General features: G+C 35.6%; 1 long non-coding RNA gene across 1 annotated transcript in view; it reads left to right on the forward strand.

The window, feature by feature from the left end:
• LOC141496105 (uncharacterized) overlaps nucleotides 1–20755 on the forward strand; it is a 98665-nt gene that overhangs the window by 44912 nt on the left and 32998 nt on the right. The window contains exon 6 of the long non-coding RNA XR_012470934.1: nucleotides 1496–1650. This is a non-coding gene — a long non-coding RNA (uncharacterized LOC141496105). The remainder of the gene's footprint in view (nucleotides 1–1495; nucleotides 1651–20755) is intronic.

A 20755-nucleotide genomic window follows, 5' to 3' on the forward strand; every position in this document is an offset into this window, starting at 1 on the left:
CCTGTAGCCAAATGGCAAACGCAGTAATTTTCAGCCAGCTTGGGAGCCTGCGTGCCCTTGCCGGCCCCGGGCAGCCCCAGCCGCACAGAGCAGATGCCCCTGGGCGAGCTCTCCTTCGGCTCCAGCGCCGTGGCCACGCTGGGCACCATGGTCCCCCGCCGGGCTCCACGACCTCCGGCAGCCCAGGCCAGCCACGCCCGCACCTCAGCCTAATCTTCTAAATAATTTCTAAACATTAATCAACATGTATTACAAGAAAATCAGGGAGATGGTTTATGAGAAGTTAGGAAAAAATAAGTTAACTAGAAATTAGCATAGGTTCATGGGAAAATCAACTATATAAATCACACTTCCTTTTTTCCTTCTTGATGAGAGGAGTGGATGGCAGATGGCAGAAATATGGTATATATTGATTTCAGTGAGACATTTTACAAAGTTTTTTTTAATGGTACCTTTGTGGATAATACAGTTTCATGTTTTTATTAGCAACTTAGATGAAGACAAAGATAAATCTGAAATTTACATATGACATGAAGCTGGAGGGATAATTAATATGTAGTTATAATAATGGGTAAAAATAACAGGATTAAACTTAATAGTTATAAATGTAAATTCTTATATTTAGGTTCAAAGGACCAGCCGCATAATATGTATCATGGCTCAATTTTGCTATAATCTGAAGTTTATCCTTTTTTGTCTAGATTTGTAATTTTATTCAGTTGGAAACTACTTTCTGCAAAGCAAATTCACAACTCACCCACAATTTAGAGCTGTAGACAATTTCCTGGGAAACTAAGAGGTTAGATGACTGACTTGGTCACATGTAAATTTGGCTCAACAGCAAGATTTAATCCAGGTCTTTTTTGATTCTGAGACTAACGTTTTATCTAGTATGCTCTGCTTTCTCTCAATTTATCTCATATAATGAAAAAGATGGAACAAAGATGAGGGAACCTGAGGTGGCTAGGTGGCACAGTAGATAGAGCACCGGCCCTGGAGTCAGGAGTACCTGAGTTCAATTCCAGCCTCAGACACTTAATAATTACCTAGCTGTGTGGCCTTGGGCAAGCCACTTAACCCCGTTTGCCTTGCAAAAACCTAAAAAAAAAAAAGTACAAGTGAAAAAGGCCTCATTTGTTCACTAGCTTAACCTATAGTGTGATAAGGTTGCCTGAAAATTAATATGATATAACTAATGCTTCATCTGTTGATAAGTTCTTGACCCTTCTTAAAATAGCTTCAGATTGCTGTGATTTCTTGTGAGAAAAGCACATTGTAAACCTTAATGTTCTAAATAGATATGAGTTGTTTTTTTTTTTTAATGTTCACAGAAAGAGTGGTACCAGAAGGGAAGGCCAGAGCAAAATGATATCTTCTATGCACATTCCTATTTGTTTCAGGACTTCATTTTGTTTTTTAATATCTTATCACTGGCTGAGACATTCATAGGCATCCAAGATGGTAATGACTTTAATGATTAAATTTGTTTTTATAGCTTGCTGACTGGCTTAGCTCTAATGGACAGCTCCACTGATGCATGACCAGGGAGGCAGGAATGCTACCAGATCTAGGTCACATATCCTATCCCCTTTCACTCCTCTACCAATTAAATACAAGACAAAAGCCTGAGACATCAGTCAGATAAGAAAGGTATGTTTACTGCTCCAGAATACCAAAGCAACAATTGATTTGGAGTGAATATCCTCAGACAGTTGCTTATTAATTTTTTTTTTTACCATATTGGAAGGAAACAGAGATTAGGGGAAGTATTGGTACCTGGAATATGAGTCATTCTATCCAATGGCAGTACCTGTGAACAAGGAGGGGCCCTTGTTTAGCCAGCTGAGGTCACAAAAAAGACTCAATCTACGCAGAGCAGTACTGTGAGACATAGGGTCCTCCTAACACCTACCTAGTGCTGTGGCGTTCTTTGTATTGATTTCATAGACCTGCTGAGTCACAGAATAGGAAAATTGAAAGAGATCTCAATGATTGCCTAGTCTAATCCACATTTCCAAAGAATCACTATTATAATAACCCTGACAAGTGGTCAGCTGAGCCTCTGTTTGAAGGCCTCCAAAAGCAGGGGAAACCATCATCTTTCAGGGTAGCTTATTTCACTTTTGGTTCCTTCATCTTTACAACTGTTACAGTCAACTCTGCAAGACTTTTCTTGCCTTTGTTTGTCTTTTTCTAGTGAGCTCTTTTGGGGCCTGGCTTGGTTTCTTCCCTGTATTTTCTGATCATGATTTTCACACTTCCCTTCTCTCTAAAAGAGTTCAGATGATCATAGGATCATAGAGTTAGAGCTGGAAGGGCTTTAGAAGCCATGTAGTCCAACTCTCATTTTTCAGATCAGGAAATAAGCCATGGGAGGTTAAGTGATTTGCATTACACTCAGGTAGAGTCTCCAAGGATAGATTATTCTCTTGGAACCTGTGGAGTGTCTTTTAGCATTAGCTTGTATTTAACATGCTGTAGTTGAAAGAGTGCTTCATCTTGAGCCAAGAAGACAAGATTTAGTATTGATTCTAATTCTTTACAGGTATGATTTTGAGTAGTTCACTTAATCATCCTGAACTATTTTGTTATTTAAAATATGAGTTGGTTGGATTAGTTAATCTTTATTGTCCTTTACAATTCTAAATTAATAATCCCAGGTGATGAAAATTTGACATGGTACTCCTCAGATGATGCAATGCTATCAAATCTTCCAGTGGAGGTGGAATTCTAATCTAAACCACAATCTTGGGTTCCATCCACTGCCCCAGCACTGCTAAGGGTATAAAGTGCTAGACTTAGAATCAGGAAAAACCTGAGTTCAAATCCAAGCTCAGATGCTTACTACCTGTGTGACCCTGGGCAAACAACCCCTGTTTACTTCAGTTTCCTCATCTATAAAATAAGCTGGAGAAGGAAATAGCAAACCACTCTATTGTCTTTGCCAAGAAAACCCCAAATGCCCAGAACTGGGCATTACTGAATAATACCTAACTACCCCTGTCATTTTGCTTTATTTTCCCATGACATTTTTACTGACTTTCCAAATATTTTGAGTGCATTGTGTAGTCACTTCTGAGTGTAGAAAGCCAATTTGATAATGAGAAGTCATTCATTATAGATGTAAATTTTAGTTTTTCAGTTTATTTTAAGCATTTTAAAATGCTTACTATGTAGAAGTCTATGTGTTAGGCATTGGGGTGCAAAATGAAATAACAATTCCTTCCCTCAAGGAGTTTACATTTTTCTTTCCTTCTGATGAATTTTTACTCTATATAATTCATGGGTGGAAAAATAAAGATATAAAGAGATGATTGAATTTCTTATTTTTGAACCTGTTAATTAAAGCAAGCAATGAAATATTGTGACCAGGAAAGTAGATCTCATCTGGTTAAGGCAATCAAGTGATTGAACAGTTGTTTAGGTAGATAGTTTGAGAAAGTATGATCCAGATTTAGACACTTTGCAGTTCCTATCTTCTTGTATATAAATATTCATTATAGGTTAATTAGATATTCTAACAGAAATTGGAAGAGAATATACAAGATTAGTGAATGAAGCTTTTTCATATTTTTTTTTCTTGAAGTAGTCTGTCAACTGAATTTTTACTGAGACCATGTCAGATGTCAGCTGCTTTGGACCTGTTTAATTTTCAAGATCAAGTCACCTGTGAACTCCACAATCCAAGATAGTGGTACTGTTCTTTTAAGGTGTTTCAAGTGGATCTAGAGCTCCACTCCCTGTAGCTTGGCTGCAGTGGGGTAGTGAGCAGGACTTCAAAGAGACCTTTCCATAGTGGCTCCAGAACTGTTATTGGGGATGTCTTTTCCATTAGACCCAGTCACTAGATTAGAATATGGGTTAAGTCTCAACTGGGATTTCTAAAGACTGAGACAGTGAGACATGTTGGTAAGTCTCATATTTTCTGTGTCAACCCAATAAAATATTGCAGGAGGAAATTATAGCTACTCTGTTTCCCATCCATGGATACAGTAGCATTGGGTGTCCTGTTCCTATCTCTTAGGGACTGAGCCTATGACAATCAAATAGTCTGAATCTAAGACCTAGCAAAGCTAAAGGAAGGGATTTGGGTCAGGGGATACCTAACTCTTCAAAAAATTTAACAAAGGAAGTCTTAATTATCCCATCAACTCTTTTAATCCATCATTCCTGAGAGCTGGGATTGATAGGCAAGTGGAAGTGCTGCAGCTTAGCTAATGAAGTCCTGTGAAATGGGTACCTCTATCATTATGTATTTCTTAAGGAATCCCCCATATAGGATTGTTTTTTTAAAGGAGGATTTTTCTTCCCCAGGGGCTTCTCTCCATTCTTGGAGAAAACTGACAGACCATTACCAAAATATATTTATAATCAAGGACAGTTGACAGTTGGATAAAATCCATCCATCAAGTTTCAAAAGGTGTTTCAGGGAGGAAATTGTCCTCAAGCTTGAATTGGCTTTAATGACTTAGATGTACTGTGCTTGGGGCAGGAGAGAGATATTTCACAGGCAGTGATGGTAGCCTTGTGAAAACTCTCCCACCAATATTTTTGAGTCAACTCTAATACCTTGACAAGTGCCCAATAGTTGAATGAATGAAGTTATTCCATCCAAAGGAGGGATAAGTTCTTAAGGAGTACTATCATTCCATTTAGGTCAACCCATAGTCCATGGTCTTAACAAGTTTATTTTCCTCCTTTAAAAGTCTTTCCTGGTTTGTGGTTTTAGCTGATTGGTCAACCAAGTCATTTCCATGGGCATGAATGCTGTTTTCTTGACTGTGTCCTGAGATTTCAATTATTGCTACAATCTGGGGAAGCAATAAATAGTCTAATTAATGGGAAACCTGTTTCTGATTATTAATGTGTTGTCCTGAAGAGGTAAGAAAGCCTCAGTGTTTCTATAACATCTCAAAGTCTTGAACCACCCCAAATGCATACCTGTTGTCTGCTGTCTTATGTTCAGCTTGTTAATGCTGAATGGGCATCAGGTAATAATGAAGTTTCAATCACTTCTGTGGTAGTGGTGATGTCAACCAACTCTTTCTCATTTCTGACTAAGGTTCCATCAAAGTCTGCTTCTTCGATAAAGGACTTTCCTTCAAGTCCTCTTTGGGGAAATCAAAGCATTACACAGTCATGATCCAAAGTCTCACTTTCCACCTCACATAGATTAGTGGCAGGATTGTGTGGGTTTACACCAACGATATTCTCCCCTTTCTCAGAAGTGAATAGATCTATAGAATTTGGAACCTACAAACTGGAGGCAACATGTTTATGAGACAGGTGGTCAGAAGGGATTAAGGAGGGTATGGGGTTAAAGGACCCAAGTGGGCCCTTCTGGGTCAAATTGAATGACCTATCTAAGGTCCTCAGGGACAAGTACAGAAGATAAAAGGCAATGATCCCTGAAATAAAAATAGAGAGTGATTCTAAGACATGGGTTACAATAGTCTCACTAGCAATCCCAAAACGGAGATATTCTCTTGACTCCAGGGGAGAGGAGTGGGGAAGGTAGAGAGGTTAAAACTGAGGGTGTATCAACTGAATGAGTAAGGAAACATCTTTAACAGGAGTCATGAGGAAAACATCACCAATGTGTCCTGTTCCTTTTACCTCCCCTTCTACCAGCCCTCCCCAGAGCCTAGTCATGCTGAGTGATAAGGATTGTAGGGAAGGTCACTCATTCCTTTTTGGGGTGCCTTCTGGCACCAACTTCTGGTCTTCTCTTTTTCAATTAAAACACTCATGATTCAAATATGGATAATCGGTTTTATATAAACACAGGGTGAGTCAAAAATGAGCAGAAAAGCCTATGGTTGCCCCCTGGAAGTAGAAAACTCTTTTGGCAACAGTCTGGAGTTCCCCACACTTCCAGGGCTTAATGCCAAAGATTCGATCAAGCCACTATCTTGCCCTTTGAAAGGAAGTAAAGAAATTGGGGAGCTGATGTAATCTTGGTAAGAGTGGGTTTATTTTAGATAGTTGGGTAGGTAGGTTGGGTATTGGTATAGAGAAGGTTTAGAAAAGATTTAAATTTTTTGTCACTAATTCCAATTCAGACCTTTGTTCTTTCCCCCTGACCTCTGAGCTCTGAGTACTAATTTTCATAGCTGTACCCACCCCCCTCTCTCTCATTGAATTTCCTTATCCATCAATTTCTGCCTTAAATGCTCTAATTTGGTCTTATCAAAACTGCCCCAGTGGGATCAGCAAAGTTTAGGCTCATCAGCACTAGTCAAAACAATTCCATCCTGGCAGTATGAGGACCACATTTCCTATACATTTAAAAAACATATGTTCCTTCTGAAGGCTTGTAAATAGGAACAGCCACAATTCCCCTTTCACCTTTACCATACCACTGTCCCATTTTAAAGATGTACACTCAAATATCATAACAGCATTCAACTATTACACATAATGAATATTATAAAGGATATAGCAAAGCAAATACACAGATACACAAACACAATTTATCCACACTGGGCTAGCAATCCACTTGAATTACGGGAGATAATATTCCACAACTCTAACCAGTATGTACTTAAAGATGTTAATTTGAACCAGTTCAATGTCCACAAAAGTCAAATGAGTAAGCAATTCTTACTCAAAAATATACACATGCAGCAAATAAAAGCACAACAAAATAAAAATAAAAAGCCCATACAAAAATTTTGCCAAATTGATTGCTACATACAGAAAAAAACAAAACAAAACAAAATGATCCTGGTCATGAATAAGGCCTCTACAGCATTCCTTACAATGAAAGGTAGGCTTGATCAAAGGCTGGACCTGATAGTGGAGTGGGAGTCAGAGATGTTGAACTTAGCAGCTAGGCAAACCGGGACTCTGGAGCAGGTTTTCCAGGGTCCCTGATTTCAATTCAGATATTGGAAAACTCAAGACTCTCTTGAGAGAACTCTCTCCCTTAGAGAACCACTGCTACCAATTAATGATAACTGTATTTTTACTGAGCTGTCTCTAACTTGGGTGTGACAAAAGCAAGTCAAAAACAGAGTGCCAGGAAATTAGGTAGCAGTTTTTCATTACTTTCTTCCTAAGGAACCAATTGACAAATCATGGAATTACTCCTTCCTTGGAGCTCCACCTTACTGTAGGTCAGTTGGAGAATAGATTTACATGATAGAATGGTCAGATTTGGGGCTTGAGTGATCTTCCAAGGACAAACCCACCATTTAGAACAATACAACAATTACATCACCTATGACCATACAGGACACAGCCCTGTCCTCAAGTCCTGTGGTAATGGCTAAATTGATTATATAATCGTGAGGGTATCCTGTTATTCTGACAGAACAGAACAGGTTTCACAGCACAGGTAAATATGCAGGTCACTGAAAAATGCAGGACCTATTATGAATGATGGATGCCTTCTGCTACTTTGTTTTCACTGTTTTCCCAGGTCCAGAATCTGTACGTGAAAAGGGAACTCTTGAGAAATTCAAATTATAAGTATATTCAGGGGTGGCTAGGTGGTGCAGTGGATAAAGTACCGGTCCTGGAGTCAGGAGTACCTGGGTTCAAATCCAGTCTCAGACACTTAATAATTACCTACTTTTGTGGTCTTGGGCAAGCCACTAAACCCCATTTGCCTTGCAAAAACCTAAAAAAAAAAGGATAGTCAACATAAAAATCATAACTCTTGACAACTCTCATTTTATTATTAATTGTGTTATAGAAGGAAAAAGATCTATTCATTCATCAGGAAAACTAATTTAAAAATTTTAAAGTCAAGTTTAAAAATGTCTTTGATATGCTGGGTGTATTGAAGCTCCTTTGGAAGCAACTATCACATTTTGAAACACTATATGGATTCTGGTGCCTTTAGGATTAATTGCTCATTAGGAAAATATCATGGGAGGATTAATAAAAAATTAATGTTATTAATTTTTCTTTTTAAATTTCCATATATATGTATATATATATATATATATATATATATTATCTGATGAGTATGCTTCCTAAAAATATAGCAATAACTATTTTAGTGAAGATACAACCAAATATATCATTGTTAAATTCCTCAAAAAGAAATTTGAATTTCTGGTTTGTTCTTGTGATTTGATAGTCTGTTATACATTGAACTGGAATTTTATTGAACCCAAAATTGCAAGTCAGAAATAAGCTGTTTTTTTTTTTGCTTTTTGCAAGGCAATGGGGTTAAGTGACTTGCCCAAGGTCACACAACTAGGCAATTATAAAGTGTCTGAGGTCGGATTTGAACTCAGGTCCTCCTGACTCCAGGGCTGGTATTTTATCTACCCTGTAGCCAGTGAAAGAATGGATAGAGTGCCAGGCTGAGAGTCAGGTAAAACTCATTTTCATGAGTTCAAATCTCCTCTCAGACATTTACTTGTAGTGTGACTCAGGATTAGTCACTTAACCCTGTTTGTCTCAGTTTCCTGATCTGTAAAATAACCTGGAGAAGGAAATGGTAAACCATTCTAGTTTCTTTGCCAAGAAAACCTTGAAAGGGGTTATGAAAAGTTAGACACAGTTAAAAAAGACTTAGCAACAATTACATTAATAATTCCTTGAGAACAAATGAAACATTTTTTAATTCATTTTGTATCATCCTGTAGAAACAGGAAAGTATATCTCACATTAACTCAAAACATGTGGAGGAAAAAGGACACAATGTTTAGGGGACGTCTTAGAGTAATTGAGATGATGATAACAAAATATGGAGAAAAGGTTCAACTACTTACCTCCTTTTTGTCTGTCTTCTCTGATAAGGAAAATAACATGTACACAGAAAAGGACAAAACAAAAATGCTGAATAGGAATTTGGATCCTAAGATAGGTAGGAAGCTAGAAAGGGAGTGCCTAGCTAGTAGTTGTCCTTTGTAATTGAAGAGGACCATGCCCTCATATATATGAGTGCACATTATGTTTAGCAGAGTGAGGGGTATGTTCTGCAAAGACATCCTTCTCACTGCCTTTTCCATAGCTGGTGTCACTCCATCGGTCTTATTTGATGGGAAACAGGCCTTCTGGTGATGTTTGGATGCTGTGGGTATCCTTGACTTTTTGAATGTGGGTTCCTTCCATAACAGCAAGGTCACTCCAATAACAGTGGACTGTGACAATGCCTAGCTACCCCTGATGAGTTAAATTCCCACTGCCCAGAGCAGCTACATTCCAGGGTCCTGTTGCTGTGATCTTTGAAAGCTCATGAAAAATAGGAGTGGTATCAGAGGACTGGTATAGAGTAAATTGCCAGATTTTTCCAAAAAGAGAAGAAATAGGGAATGAGGGAAGATGGCAGAATAAGTCAGATCCTAGTTTATCAGCAATGTTGCTGTTTGTTGAACTCAGGTAGATCTAAGTTAAGATTATACCCTTTCTCACCCCCCCCCCTTTTTTTAGATTTTGCAAGGCAATGGGGTTGAGTGGCTTGCCCAAGGCCACACAGCTAGGTAATCATTAAGTGTCTGAGGTCGGATTTGAACCCAGATACGCCTGACTCCAAGGCCGGTGCTCTATCCACTACACCACCTAGCCACCCCTCACCCCTTTTTTTTGAGCCTTTGGACTGTGACTCTTTCTTCCCAGTCCCTTGGATCTCCCTCCTTTGGAGGAAGGGTTTTTCCAGCTATTCAGTTATCCAAACCACTTCTGCTAAGCCATTTGCCTAGGGAAAACCCAGTAAATACATTTTCTTTGCCCTGAGGAGTAAAAAAACCAAATAACCCCCACCCCATCTCCCAATTCCAAGTGCCAGTTAGAAACCTCTCTTTCTGTTTTCCTTTCAAGAGTTTTTCATTTCTTCTCTCAGTGTTACATATAGTTCCACCAGTTTATTGATGAGGTTGGTGAATAGCATTTTCCTTTTATTTAGCTCGAGATGAAGAAAAATTTAAATACACAAGCTATTGCTATAACAGCATGACTCCCAGATTCCAACACCTCATATGCACAGGTATTAGGTCAGATATGTACATATTACAGTTTTTTAATAAGAAGATAATCAGAAGTATTATCTGAAATAATATGCTATCAGCCTCAGGTCTGTCTGTAGTCTGTCTATACTCTGTCTGTCTGTCTCTGTCTCTCTTTGTTAGCACTAATATGTTGAGTATTTAGCATTTCAAAAGATCTGTGATTTTAACACACACACACACACACACACACACACACACACACACACACACAGACACACAAACTGACAGACTGCTTTAGAAACTATAGATGAGATGGATTCCAGTTGTCCATCCTGGGCTGTGACCCAGTCTGACTCTACCCTTTTACCCCTTATCAGGGGAGGGGAGAGAATGATACTTAGTATTCTTGAAGTGGGCTTCTATGAAGATGGGAGAAGGAGACCAGCAGTGCAGAACTGATCCATATGGAAGGTAGTCCTTGCAGGGTTCTTCAAAGTTGCAAATTATGTTGAATTGAATTAAATTAGAAGTGAAAATCACCTTGGGAAGCAAATTCAATAATCAGTCAACCAAATCATAAAGCACTTTATTGCTAGATGTTTAATAATGAATCTATTCCTCATTCCATTTTCTGTTATTTTCCTTGGTTTCTGCAGTCTCAGCTCCTGACTATGGAACTTGTGTGCTTGAATAACTTTGGTAATATTTGTATGAATTGTTCCTGCAAAACACAGGATAAGTAACTTTAGATTAGTTGGTTATTTTTCCAGTTCTTAAAAAAGGGACCAATGAAAGGATTCATTTCATTTTTTTTAGACTTTTTTTTGCAAGGCAATGGGGTTAAGTGTCTTGCCCAAGGCCACACAGCTAGGTAATTATTAAGTGTCTGAGGTCACATTTGAACTCAGGTACTCCTGAATCCAGGGCCGGTGCTCTATCCACTGTGCCACCTAGCTGCTCCCAAAGTGATTCATTTCTTTTCATTACAAATTATGTATTATCTTTTTATTTTTTTAGTAACTAATCATTTAGAAGCTAGGGTGGGCAATGGATAAACAATCAGTCTTGAAGCCAGGAAGACCTGGGTACAAGTACATCTGAAGTTTGCTTAATGTGGAATCCTGGGCAAATCATTTAACATCTTAATGCTATTGGCAACTCTCCAAGACTATAGGTTGCAGAGAAAGTGCCAACATGGCAATAGTATAGAGGAAATTTCTCTACCCTACATGAGATCATTTTGCACATCAATATTGGAAACATAGAAGCTGAACCAGATACCTTCATGATTCAAACCAGAAAAAGACTTTTGCTGTAATAATCTGAGTTTTCCTGGTTAAAATTTATTCTTCTGTGAGCACCGGGTAACAAGGTGCAGTTGAAAACACTACTGGTTCTGAATTCAGAGAACAGCGTTCCAATCTCTTCTCATGCTTACCATCTGTGTTAATTTGGGAATGTTAATTAAGTTCCTTGGGTCTCAGTTTCCTTCTCTGTAATGTCCTTAGATACAATGAACTGACTTTATTCTTCGCCTTGCTAGAAAGCCTCCAGGGTGGGATTGGGTTTATACTACAGGTGAATCAACTAATTTAATTAATTCACACTTTTCCTCCTCAACCTACCCCAACATTCAGTCAATTCAGCAGTCAATTCTGATTGGTTGAATCATAAAGATAGAACTGGTGGAGTTTAACAATGTTGAAGAATAAATAATTCAGATAATTGTTAGGAAATTCTCAGGGTTTTTTTGGTATGAATGAGAAACTATATACTTTCATTTTCTTGTAATTTGATACTATTTTATGTTATGTACTTGAAATTCTATTTAAAAACAATATCCTTAGAGAGTTAATACATTTATTAATTCTTCGACATAAGATCTTTAGATCATAGGAATATAAATTTAAAAATGGAAGGCTTCAAAGCCCATCCCATTATTAGTACATCTCTAGTTCTGTAGACGAGGAAGCTAATAACCCAGAGAGATTAATGATTTATCTATTGTCATATGGACTGTGTGTAATAATGCTGGGATTTGAACACAGAATCTTTGATTTCAGAGTTTGTGCTCTTTCCATTGTATTAAAAAAGTTACATGGGAATTCTGGATACTTAGGGTAGGAAGAGACACTGGGAGGGAGATAGATGCAGGGAGAATAGCAGATTGTTTTATAGATAAAGGAACAATTTGTATATTCCTTGGTCTCCATTGCTATCTTTTTACCTGCTACTCTTTCAATGATATTTCTCTTTCTGAGGTTTAGTTACTTGGTTTTAACATGTGTCAAACTGCTCAGCCCTAGTAAGGTCAAAGAAATGGGAAGAGTGACCTTTAGTGTATAGTTTTACTATACAAGCAAACAGATTTTTAACTCTGAGAAAGAATAAGGCACCCTCAAGAGATTTAATCTTGGTTTGAACATATTATTCTTTGCCTCACTTTGATGCATAGGAATTTCCATATAAAGGTATTGTAAAGCTTAACATTATTCTCATGCAGCTGCATTAAAACAAGATTTTCTAAAATGTTGTGGGAAAAAATTGGGTCATTTTGACGATTCTGCACAAAGCGGAAAAATTAAATTAGAGGAAAATGTGTTTGTTTTCACTCTTCCTTGACATTGAGGGAACAATGGATACCATTGTAACTGGCAGGAAGAAGACTGTAATTTGAGTTGCATTGTGTAATTGCCTAAATAAGGTCCATTTTAAATTAAAATTCTAGTTATACACACTATGTACAACTCTCTATGCCAGGTCTCACTTCAAGAAGTACTGAATCTCTCTTGGGGCTTTGCCATATGATTATGTCTATTGAGACCCCAGTTGTAGGGGTTCAATAATTCAATAACCTGAAAGGTAATGTTGAACTGTTCTGAAGTGACAAGATTCTGAGGAGGCAAACTTTGTGATTGTCTGAAGTCTTGAGTCCTTCCAGCACGTGGATTCCCTGGGAATTTTCTTAAAACCTACTGACCACATTGTTCCTGCTTGTTTTAACAAAAGAAACTCATTTTGGAGAAATCAATGCAGCCTAGAAGTGTTGTTATTCCAAAGGCATTACAGGACTCTTGTTTTTTTACTGATAAACTATAAAACTTTCCTTGTTACCCACTGGCTAACAAATGAAGCCTAAACTCCTTTATCAATCTATTGCAGTCAAACAGATAATTAGCCTCTGTAAAGACAGCTGGGGGGATAGAGCTCCAGGCCTGTAGTTAGGAAGACTCATCTTCCTGAGGATAAATCTTCAAGTGATTCTGGGCATTATGATTTAACCTGGTTTGCCTTAATTCCTCATCTATAAAATGAATTGGAGAGGAAATGGCAAATCACTCTAATAACTGCCAGAAAAACCTCAAATAGGGTCCTGAAAAGTAGGCTATTTCTGAAATGATTGAGCAACAATAAAGAATTACATAGTACACAGGTTTGAGTGAGGCAGGAGTGGGTTAATAAATGTTTAACAACAGAATTGCTAAAAAAAAGTTTCTAAAATTTAGACAAATCAGCAAAACAAAAAAAATCAAGCTTTGTTTGCTTATTTCTTCACTAGTGATCTGAGCAGTCTCCAGAGCTCTCCTGTAGGATGTCCTTGGTCCACAAATAGGTATTGAGTTTTTCCTTTGGGATGTGATTTTCATGAAATGTTTCTGGGTGCTATATTTATGCAAATCAACCAGGTGGTGTTTGAAAACTGAGCTATACCAGCTGACTACAAACTGAGCAGATACATTCAGTGTTTCCCAGCTTCTATATACTAGATACTTGGCTATAGATTAATTTCTTAAATGATAACTTTCTATAATTACTTTCACAGACTTTGGTTCTTCCCTTTTGTTGTTGTGGTTTTTTGTTTTCAAAGAAGACCAATGACATCATGAATGAGTGATGTCTCAACTTGCCCATGAATTAAGTTGAAGTGAGGCAGAGTTGCCCAGTGGTAAGACAAAAATCAGGACACCTGGCAATAGCCCAGAATGCAGTGGATGACCTTGATATTTTTGATATCTGACCAAGTTCTATGCCTTGTCTAGAGTCTGCTTCAGTCACCTTCATGACCATTGGAACAAATTGTTCTGATTTGCCCAATCAGATGACGTCTTCACCTACTGGACCCTAACTTTAACATTAAGCAATGTCGAAGTCTGTTGGCTATCCTCAATTTGATTTAGACTATTCAACTGGCATTTTTCTTTCATCTCTAATTCTGTTAATAAATTTCAATATTTTTGATCTTTTGTTTTTCTAATTTTGTTAGAATTTTATCAAGTTATAATTTTATAAAGTTTCATTTTGATAACTTGACACGTATAGCAGTAAAAGTATAAATTAATTTTGGTGTTATTGTTATTTTTGCATTGAATATTCTAGCTATTTAAGTTTTTCTTTAGGATTGATTCTATACAATTGTTTTGTGTGGTTTTTTAAATTGAGCTCGAGATTCTTTATACATTTATTTGGAGTGAGATTTCCTTTTCTATCACTGACTTTTGGATTTTACTATTTTTATATAAAAATATGCTTAATTTTTTAAGATTTATTTTATAACCTGTCAACATTGCTGAACTTATTGTCTCAGATAAGTTGCTGATTGCCTGGGATTTTCTAAGTAACCCAGCATATCATCAACAAATAGGGATATTTTTATCTTCTCTTTACCCATCTTTATACTTTTATTTTCTCTTATCTTATTGCTATTTTTAGCATTTCCAGAAATAAGTAAGTAAAATAATAGTGGGGAAAGTTGGAATCCTTGATTTATTTTTATATTTAGTGGAAAAGTTTCAATTGCATGCTGATCGCTTGTTTAGGGTTTTAGAAAGATATTTTCTATAATATTAAAATAGCTCTATGATTATACTTGGTAGGGTTTTCAGCATGCTGAATTTTTTCTAAATCTTTTTTCATTTATTGATATAATCATGTCATTTTTAATATTTTATTTTCAGTATGTATACATTGATTGTTTTTCTGATATTAAACCATTTTTGCATCCTTGGAACTAATTGAACTTGGCAATAATGAATGATTTTTTAAGATATATTTCTACCATCTGTTTGATAGGTTTTTTTAAATTTGAGAATCAATATTTATTAAAGATACTGGTCTATAGTATCTCTTCTGTGCTTTATCATCTCCTGGTTTAGACATTAGGACTACATGTGTTTCCTATAAGAAATCTGTTAGGATAGTTGATAATTCAGCTTTTGATAATAACTTGTATAGTATGGTTCTTTTCAAAGAAATCTAGTCTATTTTTTGTATTATTTCTACAGGTTTTTTTTTAAAGTTTCTAGTTTATTTTGCTTCTAATGCTTAAATGTCTCTCTCTTGTACTTACTTACTCAAATTGCATATGCAATTCACTAAACCAGTCACTAAATTTTTAATTGTTCCTACGATTCGTTCTTTGACTCACTTATTAAGGGTATTGTTTGGGTCTATGCCTTTAGTTTGCAGGTCTTGAACTAAGGACTATTTTTATTGCATCATGGTCTGAAAAGGATACATTTTACTGTTTCTGCTTTAAATTTCTTTGGGTATTATCTCTATATCTTAATACATGGTTATTTTTTGGTAAGATTTGTAAAATTTCTCTGTGGTCAAATTTAGCAGTCAAATTTAGAAGCTATAAGTCTTTAGTTCTAGTTCATCTAGTAATTATTCTATATTTTCTCTTTTGTTTATCTTTTTATTAGACATATCCAAAACAGAGAAAAGGACATTTAAATTTCCTGTCACTATTGTGTTATAATACATGACTTCTTGTTGCTCATTTGTTCCCTTTCTGAATTTGGGTTACTAAAGGTTTTGGAGCATATAACTTTAATATTAATATTGGTTTCTTGTCTATAGTTTCTTTTAGCACAATGTAGCTTCCTTTATTTTAATGCTTTGAATATTTATTTTTAGTTTGTATGGTAGCATGACTAGAATTCCTGCTTTTTGGATTCCCTTGATGTATGGTAAATTTTTTTTTTTTTGCCCTAGCTTCTCACTTTTATTCGGCATTTTTTTTCAGATATGTTTTTTCATTAAGCATTATATTGTGGGGTTTTTGTTTTCTTATTTAATCTGTGTTTTAATCTAATTTTATTGGATTATTTAATCTATTAGCATTTAAAGTCATGAAAGTTAGGTTTTTATCTTCCTCCATTTGTTTCTAATATTTATTTTCTAAATTTTACTCTCTTCCTCTTTGTACACATATTATGTTTCTTCAGTCAGTATAATCTTTTAGAAGGCAACCCTGTTCCCCCCTGGCCCTTTCCTTCTTCCCTTCAAGCATTCCCTGTATAGTTTGTTATTCCTTTCTACAGTTTTGGAGTTTTGCTTATATGTTCCTTTTCCCTCTTTTGATTTCATTTAGTTACTTAATTCTTCCCCTCTTTTCCTTCTATCTCTCAAGTAGACTCCTTTTCTTGCTTAGCTTATCTTATTAAATTCTTAAAATATCATTTCCCCACACTTTTAAAAAAAAGGATTTATTTCTATTATTTTGTTATTTATCTTTTCTCTTTTTTTCTTTTATACTTTTATTCTCTGAACAATGACATTTATATTTATTTATCCATCCCTTCTTTAGTCCCTGTGTATTCATGGAACTAAAGCTTCCAAAGTATCAACTGTGGTTTTCCTGCTATAATGATTTTCATTTCTTTTTTGTCTAGAAGATATTGCTTTAGTTCTATTTTTTTTTCTGCTGAGCTTCACTCTTAGGTGAAGCTATTATGAAGTTATTATCACCTATCCTTCTTGTAGGTGCTAAAATGGATATGTTCCATGATAGCAATTCCCTATGTTCCTAATTATGCATTATTTCATTATTAATCTTATCCTTTCTGTGCATTTTCCTCCATTTCTCTCAAAATTTCCTTCAGATATCTATGTCCTCTCACTCTTTTGTGTACTAGTTCCATTCCTTTTCTCCTGTGTAGGATGAATGATCTCTCTGAATATCAAATTTCTGCAGATAATATCTTTGTTTTAATCTTCAGGTCTACCAGCTATGATTATCTGAGCATTCACATAACACTAAAGATTTTGGGATTGTGTAAGAACTGTATTGAATGCTCTATCCACTGCGCCACCTAGCCACCCCGACTACTATGTTTTTTGAAAAGAAAACAGGAAAATGAATCCAGGCTCTGGTCTATCTTGCTAGGAGATAAGGATTTTAATGGAATTACTTGTATAGTACAGAACTTAGGTGAAGGTAAAATTTGATAGTCTTAGCAGTAGTTTCACATTTAAATGTTTTAAATTTCAGTCTTCCAGTAAAGTGTGAGTTTGTCAAGTTTGAAGTTTTTTTTTGTCAATGCATGCTTTTGAGACTTTTTTTGTTCTTTTAAGTATTACTTTCATGTAAGCTGATTAACTGATTTAGGGTTGCTCTTAGAATCAATCAGGGGGAGCTGCTAGGTCAAGCAGTGGATAGAGCATCAGCCCTGGATTCAGGAGGACCTGAGTTCAAATCCAACCTAAGACACTTAAAAAAATTACCTAGCTGTATGATCTTGGGCAGGTCACTTAACCCCAAGAAAACCCAAAGGAAAAAAGAATCAGTCAGGGATTCTTGTAGATAGAACCTTCAGTTTGACACTGAAAGCCTTCCATAATATGGTTTCCACTTAACATTTCACTCATTCATTTTATTCTCCTTTACTTCCTTTTCATTACACTTAAATTCATATACCACCTAGGTCAAGGAATTAGACTTAGAGATAGTTCCTTATACTCAAGATTTCTTCTCTCACCTCTGCAACTTTACATAAATGGTTTCAATGATATCTTCCTTCCTTACCACCTGCAACCTTTTTTTCAAAGTGTAGTCAGTTGCTACAGGAAACATAGTAAGTGTATAATGATTAAGTTAATTGTTTGATGACCACTGTTGCTAGTTTGCTCTGCTTCTTACAATATTTTCCATTAATTTATGCATTTTATTTATTTAATTATAATTGCATTTATTCCTCTTCCCCATCCCAGTAGAATATAATCTCTTTTAGAGTAGTATGGGGAGGCAGGAGTAGCCTTGTTTAGCTCTGCCTACTGGTTTCTTCTGATAACTCATATTTGTCTTCTTGCTCAAAAATGCTTCCTGTTGAGTTTTCAGAATGCTTAATTTTATTAGACTTATTTTACAATATTTCAAAACATTTTCCTTGTAATTTAAAATTTCCTTGTAATTAAAAAATGATTAGTATTTGCATATCAAATGCCTTTCTTTACAATAATATATGGGAGCAGAAGTAAAAGTATTATTTCCCACACTTTATAGAAATATTTGATGTGGGGGATCAAAGACTTTATGATGTATGGAGTCAATACCTGTCTTCATTGCACATGGTATGGGCTCCTAAGCTAGAACTAGGCAATAATAATGAGGAGTGACGGAGAAGATATTAACTACATAAAACCAAGTAGAGTTGTTTCTGGACTTCACTTAATTTCTTGGTCTAAATGGGCAAGTGGGGTTAGAATGAAGATTATAAAGTCTTCACTAACAACTGTTCTAACTTCATCCATGCTGTAGACATTTCCCAATTGATGCTGTCGGTTTGTTTCATGTTGTTCCCATTCATATTATTTTCTGTTTTATAATGAATTTGCTCATCTTACAGGGAAATATCTGAAATTTCCCAAATCATTGGTTATCAGTAATTATTTCTTTCAGTCTTGTCTCTTTATGCAGAAGAATAAAAAGCTTGTGAACAGAGAAGGGAACTCTCAGAGGAGCTTTTTAGATGTGAAGTGGATTATTCTAGGAATGCTACAATTTTAATTCAGTCACTATCTATTAGCTATGGAGCGCTTGTCAAATTACCTGAACTCTGTGGACTGAAGTTCCTCATTTGCTAATTAGGAGTGTGGGGAAACTCACTTAACTACTTTGGGACTTAGTTTCTTCATTTATATAATGATGTTGTTGAACTATATCAACTTAAAGATTCTTCCAACTCTAACAATCTGTTTATCTATTGCTAGAGTAAATAGAGTAAGTATATATAGAAATGATTAAAAGACTAATATATCTGGTGTACCAAACAAATTTTAATTCAGTCACTATCTATTTAGCTATGGAGTCCTTATCAAATTACCTGAACTCTGTAGACTGAAGTTTCCTCATTTGTTAATGAGGATTATTGATAGCTTTTCTTCCAATAATTCACAAGATCATTGCAGGGAAAATATTTTCTAAAGCACTATGTAAATGTTATAAAATATTCTTTATCCTATGATTCAATTTCCCTATTTGTAAAACAGGAAAACATAGTGAAAAGTAAATTTGACTTACTCAAAAGAATCACTGTAAAGATGGATAAATGTATATGTGCAAAGATTAGTGAAATGGTTTCATATTAACCAAAGTGATTTAATAACTTGACATCTTCTTACACCCTGGAGGAAGATTTATGTTGATCATTTTACCCATTAGCTCAATCCTGCTCTTTGCTGATTTCTCATTGTCACTTTGACTATTATCTGAATTGTAGATTTCTACATTCATCCAACTATCTGCATTCACAATCATTACTTGGACATTTCAATTTTGCATTTGTTTTTGATATGTTCCCTAGGGGTATTAAGACAATAATAAAATGAAATGGAAATAGGAAATAATCTCATTAAAATAGGAATGCTGGATACTTGACTCATATGGTTCCCAGTGGGGGTATGGGTCACAGTTACTTGAACCTATCTATATTACTAAAATACTAGAAATGGAATGTTGTAGTATAATATTGACTTTTGCCAAGTTCATGAGTTTTTCAATTATAAAATCCTTTCTTTTGCCTTAAATCATTTTAGATTTTGAAAGAGACTTAAAATACTATTGAGAATATCTTCTTACTTTATATGTAGAAATCTAAAGGTCAGGGAAGAGGAAGACCTTGCCTAAGGTCATAGAATGGGTTAGTGGAGTTCTGAGACTGAAGCTCAGGTTTTTTAATTTTTTAATTCCCCCCCAGCTTGTTGACTAGGGTGAAATTGGAATAGTAGAGCAAGGATAAGAAAAGTTAAGATAGATATAGGGAATTATAGATGAACATATTAGATATATGCTTTCTCTATATAAAATCTATCTGGTGTGTATTTTATATATATATATATGTATATATGTATAATATTATATATAATATTACATATAATATATGTATATATATATTTCCATTCCACCTCTAAAACTAGATTTAATGTTAAAAGAGAAGGAAAATAGGATCTGAAAGATTTGAAAATTAACGTGCTCAAACACACATATATGTATATATTCTAAGTAGTATGTGTGCATTAATGTATACAATTTGAATACATTTGTCCAACATTCAAAACTCTTTTCAATCTTATATCATTTACCTTTTGAACATTAACTTATATCACATCCCTCCATGAACTTCATGGTCCAGCCAAGCAAGATATTAATATATTTTTTCTCATGTCTTATATATTTGCTCATATTAATTCCTATATCAGAAATGTCTCCTTTCCTTCTTTTTACCTTTGGAATTTCAGTCCATCTTTTAAAATCACTTTTCCCTGGAAATATTTCCAAATTCCCAATAATGATTGGACTTAGTCTTCATATAGAACTGTTATTCACTATTCTGAGGTCTTTATAGTGTAATATTATGGAATATAGATATCAGTATTTATATCTTATACTTCTACTAGTTCTTTTTTTTTTAAGGTTTTTGCAAGGCAGACAGGGTTAAGTGGCTTGCCCAAGGCCACACAGCTAGGTAATTATTAAGTGTCTGAGGTTGGATTTGAACTCAGGTACTCCTGACTCCAGGGCCAGTGCTTTATCCACTATGCCACTTAGCCGCCCCTTCTACTAGTTC

This window comes from Macrotis lagotis, chromosome 8, assembly GCF_037893015.1.
Source record: "Macrotis lagotis isolate mMagLag1 chromosome 8, bilby.v1.9.chrom.fasta, whole genome shotgun sequence".
Lineage (NCBI taxonomy): Eukaryota > Metazoa > Chordata > Mammalia > Peramelemorphia > Peramelidae > Macrotis > Macrotis lagotis.